At 35.3% G+C, this 12280-nt stretch overlaps 1 protein-coding gene across 16 annotated transcripts in view; it reads right to left on the bottom strand.

Annotated features, from left to right (window-relative positions):
- The window catches only part of LOC104150264 (uncharacterized protein KIAA0825), a 261819-nt gene that overhangs the window by 115708 nt on the left and 133831 nt on the right, over positions 1–12280 (bottom strand). The window lies entirely within an intron of this gene.

Below are 12280 nucleotides of genomic sequence, written 5' to 3'. Positions count from 1 at the left end.
AGAAGTATTTATGCGTTCCCATTTGTAATGAAAGACAATACATGAATTACTCTGGTTCTCGGTGAAAAAAAAAATCACTTTGGAAAAAAGTTACTGCTTTTAAATGGCACCAGCATACAGCAAGTGAAGAGAGTACAAGCCTGTTTGTGTTAAATGTAAACATTAAAAGGCTCCTTATTTGCAAGTCTGGTATTGTAAAGTGAAAATGCAAAGATGGTAAAACCTATGATGTGCAAATCAGACACTATTTAATTCACAGCCTTCACTCAGGAGAAGCTTCTCTGTTTTGGGATCTACTTGGACAAAGATGACTGACTCAAATTTTTAAAAGGAAGCAAAAAAAGCAAAATGTGCGCATTGTGCCCCTTGCCCCCTTTTCCATTACCCTTTGGAAATATACTAAAAGCGGAGGGACCTACATCATTTCTGAAACCAAAGACGATTCCAGGAGAAAAAAATGAGTGTAACAGAACCCAAAAAGAATTGGAAAAAGAAATTAATAAAAGGCAGGAGCAATCAGACTCCACATTACATTCTTGCCTATTTGCCATTTTTAAAATGACAAATAAGCTCAGAGTAGATACAATCATATCAGTACAGAAATGCTTTCACTGCAAAGATGAAAAAATTGTATTGGCATAAGTTAGCCTTACACTGATTTAACTATTCCCATGCTTCTTCAATAACATAATTGTTTCAAAAAACAGAAAAAAGTCCCATCTAAAAATAATACAATTTTACTAGAGAAAAAAAAGAACAGAATGCAAAGAAATAATCTCATGTTACAGAAAAAAGATGCAAGACACAAGAAAGACCTTTTCAAAAATAGGAATTAAGAAACATCTACCAGACTGGCTTGATTTCACTCAGTACAGCCACAGCATCTGATGACCAGTGTACACAGAGTCATCAAGGTACCAAAGTTCTTTAATACTGTGTTACCATATTATTGGAAATTCAATTTGCATTTAAAATTGTGGCTTCTTCCTTTTAAAAGAGAAAGCCAGTAAGATCATTGTCATTTTCTTCTCTTCCAAAGTCAGGTATATAATTTAATTACTGGAAACAAAAAAGAAAACACTCAAGTACAGTTTTTTTAATGCTGAAATTCTGAAAATATTACATCAAAATTTCTTATGCAATAACCATCTTCCCACTCTGAGCCATGGAAGAAAATATCCAACTGTCTTTACGCTTCTTACTTTGAGAATAGTAAGTAAATGAAACGTTATTTCTATGGAATGGTCTGACAATAACTCTATATGAAATATTAACTGATGTGCTGTTTAAAATATGAGATAGAAAGGAAAAAAATTACTTTAAGAGGTGGCACTACATAACATTTTTAGAGATTTCTTTTGTACTTTAGAAACAATAAGAAAGCCTTTGATTTTCTATATACCATTTACAGAGGTTTAACTATATATCACATAAATGCTTTCAGTTTTTATCCAAATGTGCTGTTAAATTATCCATGTAATTATCCCAAGAGAAATCATTATACTTTTTTATTGTTAATTTCATTAACACTTTAGTGGGAAGAGTTTGGTTGTATTTAAATTCAGCTGTCACAGTCTTTATTAGTACAATTAAAGGGATCATTTCCGTATTATTCTAGAGGGTGGTTTTTTGCGGGGGTGTTTAATTACCGAGTTACAGCAACAACAGAAAGTTAATGGGCAAAAATATTCGCAAAGATCTATGGTCAACCTTAGAACAAAACACAGCTCTCCCTGATCCCAACAGTAAAATCTGTTTTTAAACATACTGCCATTAAAATGAAATTACAATGGTTCTTTCTAAAATGGGCAACATGACATGACAGCTGTATGTACTTTAGGAAGCCCTCCCATAAGATACAGTGGCACTGATTTGAGTAATCCGATAAAGTCTGCTACAGATGAAGAAACATATATATCTTGAAGACAAGTATATTCAAATATCTGCTTACAGAGCCTTGTACAAACAAAGCAGATATCACTTTTGATATACCACTATTATAATATCTTATTTCTTCATCAATAACTGCAGCACCATTACTTTCCTGTCTTTTGTGTGCATTACAGTGAAGCTGAGTCAGCAAGCCTTACACCTATATGCAATTCCACTGATTTAAATTGAATAAGAACAAAACAGCTTTGCAACTGGTGATCCAGGCATCAAAAATGGAAAATACGGATTGCAAATTAAAATTAATTTCTAGATATGAAGTTCAAAACTAAGATAGAGGTGCTAAAGAGGAAAACAGAAGATCAGCCTACTTCCATAAAGAAATTCCTAATTCCAGGTGAAGGTGGGACCCTGTTCTCATCTGCTTCAGATTTTAAAGAGGGATTTCTGCTATCTTGAGCATCCTTATTTGGAAAAGGATTAGGGAAACTGATGGATTAGCAAATGCAAAAAATCTAAGCAAATTCATATCCATTGCTCTTTGACAGAGAAAAATTAACTTTTATCTACAGGGAGTATTTCAATTGAAAGATAATCTGGGGAAAAAAAAAATTAATGGGGAGCTATAAGACCTCTGCCTGCACTCTCCTTCATTCCAAGGGATCCACAGAGTTTAAGGAAAGGAAGGATGATGTGGAAAGACTGTATGGAGATTTCATTCTTTGGCTTATTATGGGTTTTTCCCATCAATGCAGGTGAAAAATCCATACATCTGGTTGATTAAATAACGAGAGCTTCTAAATCCTTTCTCTTTTAGCATTTTATGATTTCCTGTCTACATTGCAGCACTATGCCGTAACTAAATCTCTGTTCCAGATAATTTTTGTACTGGAGGAAAGGACTGAAAATCATGGAGAAAACTGCCTTTCATTTATATGCAAAAAAACACTCTATTATTTTTGCTGTTAAAGCTTTTGCTCACATTTACTATGTACAAAAATTTATAATGTTACAAATAAACTTATCATTGCAATCAAAACTGTAATTGTGTTTACACTTGTTATTGTATTATAACGTGAAAAAGATATCTTTTTTTTGTTTTCTAAACTGAATAGCACAAACATTTTTTATTTTAAATCAATAATGAAAACAGCTTAGGGTTGCATTTTTGAACTAAAACTGGAAGAAAAAAGTTTAAGACTGTTTGTAGATGCATCTAGCTTAACAGTTTCATGTGTTGGATGTGACTTTCACAGTCTGTTGGCAGTTTGCAAGAAAGCCATCACACCTGTGACTTGGTTGTTGATTAATGAGTCTTTCAACTCATCGCTACCATCTGAAGAAGGGCCGTGGCCTTTCTAAGCTTCATTGGTTTATTCGCCTTCAACTGCAGTCCTACCAAGGTATCTTCCATAAAGAAAATCACACCTGGTTAAGGCTAATGAAAACCTCAATATGTCATTTTCTAGACAAGTCAAAAAGCATGTAAAACTAGACAAAAGATGTATTCAAGCAACATGAATGCAGTTTTGTCATAACCTGTCAATCTAAAGACTAACATAAAAAAGCTTTCCTCAGTGACATTTTTCAGTGTCAACTATTAGAATGACAATTTTGAATTCTCTCTCTACTACATGATGCAGGGTGCCTAATGGTTTCCAACTCTTTACAAAGACAGAGTTTTCTTGTTAGATCCCAGAAAGAAGTTTACAAAAAACAGTTTTTCTGGGCCAGATTATCAGTCAGCACGTTAGCTCAGAAGCTATTAAATCACAGCACCCATGCAGATTTTAAGATGACTACTCAAATCATAGTACCTACTAAGAGTACATGTGCTCAAGTGCGCAACTCTGCAGTATCCTCAAAACTGTATCTTGATCATAATTAAAGACAGCTTGACTCTGACAACTGGGCCTTGGAGGAGGGTCAATTAGGAACTTTGGGACTTTTCATCCTTCCTTAAGCAGTTAATTCTTGAATTGAGGTGATACAGACAGGACAGAGGAAGTTCAGCCAGGAAGGCCATTTGAGAAGGCAAACAAGCTATGGGAGAGCTGTTGGGAAAGCGAGTGAAAAGCAGAGAGGGAACAACTACAGCTGGGAAGGTCTGTCATCTCTGCGATAGCAGCCACCAGTCCTAACTACTTGCTTTGTGATAACAACAGCAAATATCTCTGGGTCAAGAGAAAGCACACGGCTGTTCCTCATCTCCTTCAAGGATGAACTGATGGGCCCGATGAAAGCTACCACTTTCTAAGATTCAAGTTAGCGAAGCAATTTCTCACTGACGTATAAGTAGAGCTGAACCACTAGTTGCCAGCTAGGACTGTGCACATCAACAGCTCCCGTGGATCAGTTACCATATGGTAGTTTTTGTGTCTTTAAATTTAGTCAGAAAAAGCTAGGTTCTGCTCATGGCTTTGCTACAGAGTAATTTTTCAATGCAGAAGAAAGCTTAAAAAGGTGACTGCAGGAACAGATTTTCCATCTGTTAGACTTTTATATTAATACTTCCCTCTCTACCTTACAGGGGATTTGCATGTCTCGACTCATTACAGCTTGCAAAGAAATTGAGATCCTTGTATGGAAATTGATTTATTCTGTATTACTAGCATTTTGCGGAAAATCCGTAATCTAAAAGAAGCAGAAGGAAGAAACAACAGGTTGGTAAGCAAACCAGACTTTTAGCTTGCTGGCTTGTGTCTTGTAGCTTTTTCCTTTGCAGGTGTAGTGAGAAAGCCCATAGATGAGATTAGTAGCTAGGCTGTCTGTACAGTTAGAATAGTCAGGACTTTGGCTTGCATTAACACACATTTAGAGCTTTTGTACACACCAATGATCACTATATATCTATTAAGAACGTAAACTTGGATCGAAAAGGCTCAGAAAGAAGAAAGGAGAGATAAGAAAAAGATGAACATGATTATCTCCACTTAAGAATCCTTATTGTGCAACAGGATGTGAGATAGAATTGAAAGGAAGGCAAATTATTTGCAGATTGATAGAATGTATCTATTTTTAAGAAAAGCCAGAAGGTTATGGGATGCCAGTCACCAGGTTAACTAGACAACAGCATAAAATCTTGTTGTGTCAAACAGACTTCCAAATAATCATTTGTGGTTGCAAGTATACAAAAGTATCCAGTTATGAAGAAAAGATGTACAACTTTAAAGAAACAGATCAGATGTGAATCCTAACCAAAAATGCATATATGTATTATTAATCACACTAACACTTTGCATTTACTTAGATTTTTTTTCATCAAAGCATATCAAAAGACATAAAAATATGGACAAATGTTGTTATCTAATTTTAAATCGGAAAACCAAGATGCAGTGAACCGTTAAGGAAAATGTGTTCAAGCTCACAGTCCTTCCTATCCTTTACCCAGTAGACAATGCTTAATACACTTTTTAATGCAAAACATGAATAACAGTGGAAATAGCATCAAATTAGCAAGATACCTTATTTAAGTAATTTTACCAGCTCTCCTATAAGTAACAGCTGTAAGTACATAGTTCCATACTCTATCTATGCAAAGGCCTCATCATAAGGGACTTCTTTTTTTTTTTTTTTTAAAAAAAGGAGTTAATACTAAGGTTAACTGGGATACAACAGTCTCCTTTTTAGCACCATCTGTTGGAGAATATTGTCTTATTCGTAACAACGGATTGTGTGGAGTCAGTAACATGTCTGCAAGAGAAAGGAAATGCTAACAATCAGAAAGGTCTAAAGAACACTGCCTATGGAAAGCCTCACCTTCAGCCTCACTTATGTGTGGAATGCATGATACAATTGCATACATAATAATGGCTAGATTGGCACTGAAACAGTATTTACAGAGTACTGTGTTTTCTTTTGCTTGCCAACATACATTCTGCCACCAATGCTTTAAAACTGCTAGGCAGGCAACCAAGCCTACTTCTGACAGGTACTCGGAGATCAAGGTGTAGATTCATTAGCTATGTCAGAAGAGGATAAGCAAGTGTCCTTATGCTAATGTGATGTGACATACACCTTGTTAATGACCAACTTATATTTATGGAAAAGGATACTTGCTTATCCAAAGTAGATTTTTTTTAAATTTTTTTTCTGGGGGGATACATGCACCAGTACATCTAAACGTGACTCTGCGGACAACCAAGAGACGTGCAATGATGTATTACTGCTACCTTTCAGATGCTTTTTTTCATATGGCAATCGTGGGATATGAATGTCTTTCATAGTCTCACCATGCATTTTAGCAAGCTGTTCTCATAGGCACTATCAGGACATCAATTATAATCTCACCAAGAAGGTGGTCACTACTGCAGTGTTAATGGCATCAAGGTTCTCCATCAATGCAACATTGCTGACTTGTAACTGTAACAACAACATGGATTTCCAGTATCCAACAATCTGGATACGGAAGGTCTAGGGCATCTGCAGTCTGGAAGAAGGATTGACTAATACATCCAAAAGTACACAACATATAACATTGGCATTCTCTGCCATGAAGATATGGCTTATATCTATGTGGCATGCCAGGAGCAGCTCTTCCTCTATTTGTTTCTTCTACAAAGAATATTGTCAGAGAATGCTATCTTTTCATATCCTTGATGTCTTTACTTATTTCACAGATTCAGGCTCGTATAGAGTTGTATGAAAATCGTTGACAAAAAAGAAAGTTTGCTGACATTCTTTTCTATTTCAAAACTTCATAATACATTTTTCCATGTGTTGATAAACTGGATTTTAAAAGAGCATTTTCTGGATATCTAGATAATCAACAACACAATGAATATAAACATTTCCTATAAATAGTTCACCATATGGCTACCATTCTCAACAGATGGTGTCTGTGTATCCACTAGAATGTACAAGAGCTATGCAGATTTTGCCCTGCAATCATTCAAAATTCTAAACAAGAATTCTTGACTTAATTTTAGTTTTACTAGCTTTAATCAATGTTAAAACATGTAATCAGATCACCTGACTTTAGGATGAGAGAAATGCCAAAACTTTATTAATAACTTCATCCACAAAACGCAAGCAGACAGGCCTCACCAAACCCATAAAAAGGTTTTCCAAAGAGGGGCACATCATGAGCTTCCTCAGCATAAAGGGATCATCTTAATCTTAGTACATCACCCTGCTGCCAGAAATAGGCCTTGCCTTTCTAAAGAACAGTTTCACTTGCAAACAGCCCAGTAATTTGTCAGGCAGAAAGCCGTCTGGACTATGTTAAGGCAGATTCTGACATCCTATGAGCGCCAGCGTTTGTGCAGATTCACTAGCAAATAAAACATACTAAGTATTTTACTCAATTTAGCATAAAACAAACTTATTAGTGTATGATAGTTTCCCTAAAGTCATACATAAACAATTCCAAGTTTTCTACTTGGAAGTAGAAAACTGCTTCAAGTAGAAAAACAATTCCAAGTTTTCTACTTGGAAGTAGAAAACAGCTTGCTAAAATGCATGGTGAGACTATGAAAGACATTCATATCCCACGATTGCCATATGAAAAAAAGCATCTGAAAGGTAGCAGTAATACATCATTGCACGTCTCTTGGTTGTCCGCAGAGTCACGTTTAGATGTACTGGTGCATGTATCCCCCCAGAAAAAAAATTTTAAAAAATCTACTTTGGATAAGCAAGTATCCTTCAGAAGCTGCTGGGCAGCTGAGAGTATTTAATCAAAGGAACATGGCGGGAAGTAAACTACCGTCAGTCAGTCCTGTTTCATCTAAAAAACTACTTATGATCCCACCACCACACAAACACTGTCTGAAAAACTGTTATTCAGTTGTACTGTTCTGTCTATTGGAAACCATCATCAAACTCCCAGTCTACACCTTTCTCATGGCTGTTCCTATCCACTCGAATAAGTACTGTTTTTAACATGCATAGCTTTTCTAACATGGTTCTGTTTCTCACCTGATGCATTTATGGTAAACCAACATATCCCCTTACAGTTTTTAAATTGCTAGGCTTCCAGTTCTTAATAACTTGTACCTGGCTGTCCTTGGCCTTGCCTTGCTATAAGTTCTTCTTTGTCTGTTCCTGTAATTGCTTGAATGCTTCTGTTCACATGCACATACATACATACATCATTCCAACAAAATCATTACTCATTCCCCTGCATTGGTACCTAGTGCTCTGTGAAACTCGTCTAACTGCAAAGGAGGGAATCCCCTCAGCAAATTGCTTCAGCATGGGAGAATGGCTACTTGTTTTTCAAATGTCTTGATTGTTCCTCATAATTATAGTGAATGGAATGTACTTATTCTCTACAGTAATATATACCATGCAGCTGAAAGTCTTATAGAACTGCAGAAAGGAGGTTATATCACAAAGTATTAACACTTTATAACTGTGTACAAGCTGACTGAGATACTTCTCTGAAAATAAATACAAACAAGAGCAGAAAGTGTTTAACTCATATATCATAAAGGCAAATGCATACAGAAGAAGTGAAATTTACTTTTACGGATTCGTCACTAAAAAAGGCATTTTCAAATGGACTGATATTAAAATGTGTACAGAGACACTGGCCAGAGAGTTTATAAATAAATAAATAAATAAATAAATATATATATATATACACACACACACATACATAAAATGGTTGATACAGTAGTTGGTGGAAACAACTTCAACATAGCTACTTGTTTAGCCAGACAATAAAAACAATTTTTTCTTTATGAACAAGACAGTCATTAACAGTTGAGATACATCTCAATTAAACAATAACTAAAAGCTGGTGCTGCTCTTGTCTTATTGTACGTATATTAAAGGTAAGGAACTCCCTTTTGGTAACGAAAATATCTAAGGATGTATGAATGAGTGCCAAGATGACTGCAAAAGCAGTATATATCTATATAACTGTGCAGGACATTTTTGCAAACCTGGCTAAATCAAATACTATAAATCAGCCAACTATTAATCAGCCCACTTATTAAAAGATATTATTTCTAGTATAACTGAAGCATGTAACTTGTATTCATCTATTCAGCTAGAACTATGAAAAAAAGGCATCAGAAATAAAACAAGAAAAGTAAAGAAAGCATCTATGTATTCCCTTTCCTTTCCTATGAGCAAAACTTGGTTATAGTTTCTAAAAGTCTGAACTGTAAATACAGACGAACATCAATTTTTTGTTATTGGTTACTGCCCAACTTTAACAGGCTGTTCTCTATAACCTTTTATATTTGATAACCTTGAAATAAGATAATATCACTAAATACTCATATCTTTCATTTGAAGGAAATCTTCTAAATATTTTTACTTTTAGAGTCATAGGAACAGGCAGAATAGATTCACATACACGTGGAGCTAGCACTGAGTAGTACACAACAACTCATTCCCTTTTTAAGCCTTTTACTTCCCCCTAACCACCATCTAATTAATTCGCCTACCACTTGGCAGGCTCTGGGACAATGCTCCCATAACCCCCTCCCATCTAACTCGGTCATTAACTAGGTTAGGGGAGCGTTTCCCTTGTAAATGAGTCCCCTAGGCATTTTTAACATTTTTCCACAAAAGAGAGAGCAGAACATACTTATTTTACTTCATATACAACAGACAATATTTCTCTTTTAAGCATAAAAAAGGAAATAGTCCTCAATACCACTATGAAGAGACAAAAATATTTCTGCCTGCACAGAAGTAACTGATAAAGGAAAGCTATTAGGATGTCATAAAGAAATGAATAATGAAAGTAGTATGGCAGTGCTTTAGAAACTGATGGCTCTGACTCTCCAAGCTCTGCCCTTAGTTTTGTTCGGCTCATCTCCAGGAGGAGATAGTAGAAACAGAATGGGTCCATCCAAAACAGGTCAAAATAATCACACACAACCATTCAGCCTGAACCCTAACTCCAGAGCACAAGCAAGGCTGAGATTAATGCTTTTTTAGGAGTATGAAGAATCATCCAAAGATAGGGCTTACTCGAGTCCAGCTTGCTTGATGGCACAGGACCAGCTAGAACTGGCCTAGCCAGTTGAAAAATATAATCAGATATACTTTAGCTGTGCTAAAAATAACATGATATAAAGACAAGCTGTGGTGAAGATGCTAGTCAATATGGCAGATTTCTGGATTAGCAGTTCTGCTTAACAGGTTTAAATGATCTGTTGGTCTGTAAACTACAGAATGTAGTACTTAAAGATCTGAATAATAAATCTATGAGCTAATCATTAATGTCTTGCATAATGTCACTTCTAGATGAGAACTTCCATATCATGTAGAAGGGCAATGAATGCAGACATTTTCAAATTAGGAAAGATGACAACAATTAAGGCACTTAGTGAAAACAAAAAAGGAAAGAAAAGATGCAGACAATGGATGATATGACAAAAGTGTGAAATACTGAGAGGAATGGAGAAGGTATATACATGGCTTCTCTACACACTCTATATATAAAGAGATCAAAACAAAATACGAAATGTGTCTCAAGTCAGCAGAGGAGATGAAACACCCACAGAAAATGCTCCTTCTGCAAATCACATCAGTCTTTTCTACTCCCTTTGGTTCATATTGATGACATCAACATGAAGATATAAAAACCAGCCTGAGTCTAAGTTCCTATTAGAGTCTCTTCTAAAAGGGCAAACTACTTCATTTTTAATGAAGGATAAGTGTTAGCAATCAGCAGAGGAACTATCAAAGAAAAAAAAATTAGTACTGAATTGTCTCTGCCATTTAACATAAAAATGGCACTACTGGATCAGACCAAAAAGTCCACGTAGTCCCATATATTCCCTCTCTGGCAGTGGGTAACAAAGGGCAACTAGAGGAGAATTGAATGGCAAGAGGGAAATCACATTTTCCTCAGCATAATTCCTGTGTGATTGCATTGAAATTTTGGAAAATAACAGTTTGGGTGGGGAAAGAATTTATTGTAGTAAAATTAAGGAAAAAGAATAAAAACAGACCGTGCAAATACTTAACATAACAAAACAAAGTAAGACTTAAATGTGTAACACATTATTTTCTATCCACAAATTGAGAAAATGGCATAAAAAAAAGCATAAAAACATTTTCTGAGATGTGAATTCACATACTTTTCACACTGTCATACTAATGTTTAAGTAGGGAAACAGTTCAGTTTAAAGATAAATGATATGACCATATCAGATATTATCAGGAGGATTCTGAATTAAGAAGAGAATATGAAACTTTTCAGTTTATAACATGTAAGTTTTCCTGTTCTCACAAGGATGTAAGTGGCAAATATTTTAGAAAAAAATACCAGGTTTTTCCCACCTACAAAAATTGAACAGATGTTGCTCCTAATGTGAAAAAGTGAACCATGTGAAAAATGTGTAGTATTCATGCCCTAATTTTAAAGGGAGATCTATACCGAAAACATTGTTTTAATTCCCATTAAATTTCCTTTTCAGATAGGTTTGCACTCTGAAGAGATTCCAGTTGAAGGGAGATATTCAGATTGTGCAGACACTCGAATTCAATTTCAGCACCGATTTAGAGAAGCTCAGTCAGCAACAATTGCATACGTTTCAGACAACAGTTACAGCACAATTTGCAAGCATTATGAAATTAATCCCTCGCCTTCAGAGAGCAAAGGCTTCCATGATTTTAGCTACAAGGATATCTCCTGATTGGTATGAGAATAGGATATTCCCTTTACCTTCCGTATAGCCTACAGAATAAAAGGTACCCTTAACAAATTGAAACCGGAAGATACCCTGGCTATTACAAAGGACATTAATTACATGTAAATATTATATGGTTAAGGGCACTTCACAATTACCTTAAAAGACACAGCTAAAAAGCCAGAGAGACAACAACTCTATCAACTATATGAGGAACTGAAATCAGAAACTCCCAGAACTGAATGTATTCATTACCAGAAGTAACAGTTGAGCACTCTACAGCACAGGATTGCAAAAAGAAGAAAATTCTGTGCATACTTAAATTTGGTCTGAGTTGGGAATATATATATTTTTAAATCCAAGGAATCACACACAAATGTAGCACATTAGCTCTACCCTGCAGAAGATTTGACTATTTTATTTGTACACCTACATCTTTTAACCTATTTCTGAATTTAATAAGTATCACTCATTCATTTATTCTACATCAAATATATCTGCTTTTCAATTAAGTAGTCAATTTTTACAAGTAAAAACAAGTCTTAGGATATTAAAATATGCTCCATTATCTTAAAACTTTTGAAGAAATACTTTCTACTTCTAGCTATACTTGTCATGCTCTAACCGGATTTAGGACTTGAGCAAACATTCCCCAAAGTTCTGTGCTATACAGCTGAAATCTCCTTGAGCAGTATAGATTCGGAAAAGTTAAAAGTTACTCATTACTTTTGAAAGCACTATTTATGGGCAATATCAACAAAGATTCAGGTCTCGGCCAGAAAGCCATATTA

This window comes from Struthio camelus, chromosome Z, assembly GCF_040807025.1.
Source record: "Struthio camelus isolate bStrCam1 chromosome Z, bStrCam1.hap1, whole genome shotgun sequence".
Lineage (NCBI taxonomy): Eukaryota > Metazoa > Chordata > Aves > Struthioniformes > Struthionidae > Struthio > Struthio camelus.
This window is presented reverse-complemented; position numbering and strand designations above follow the sequence as displayed.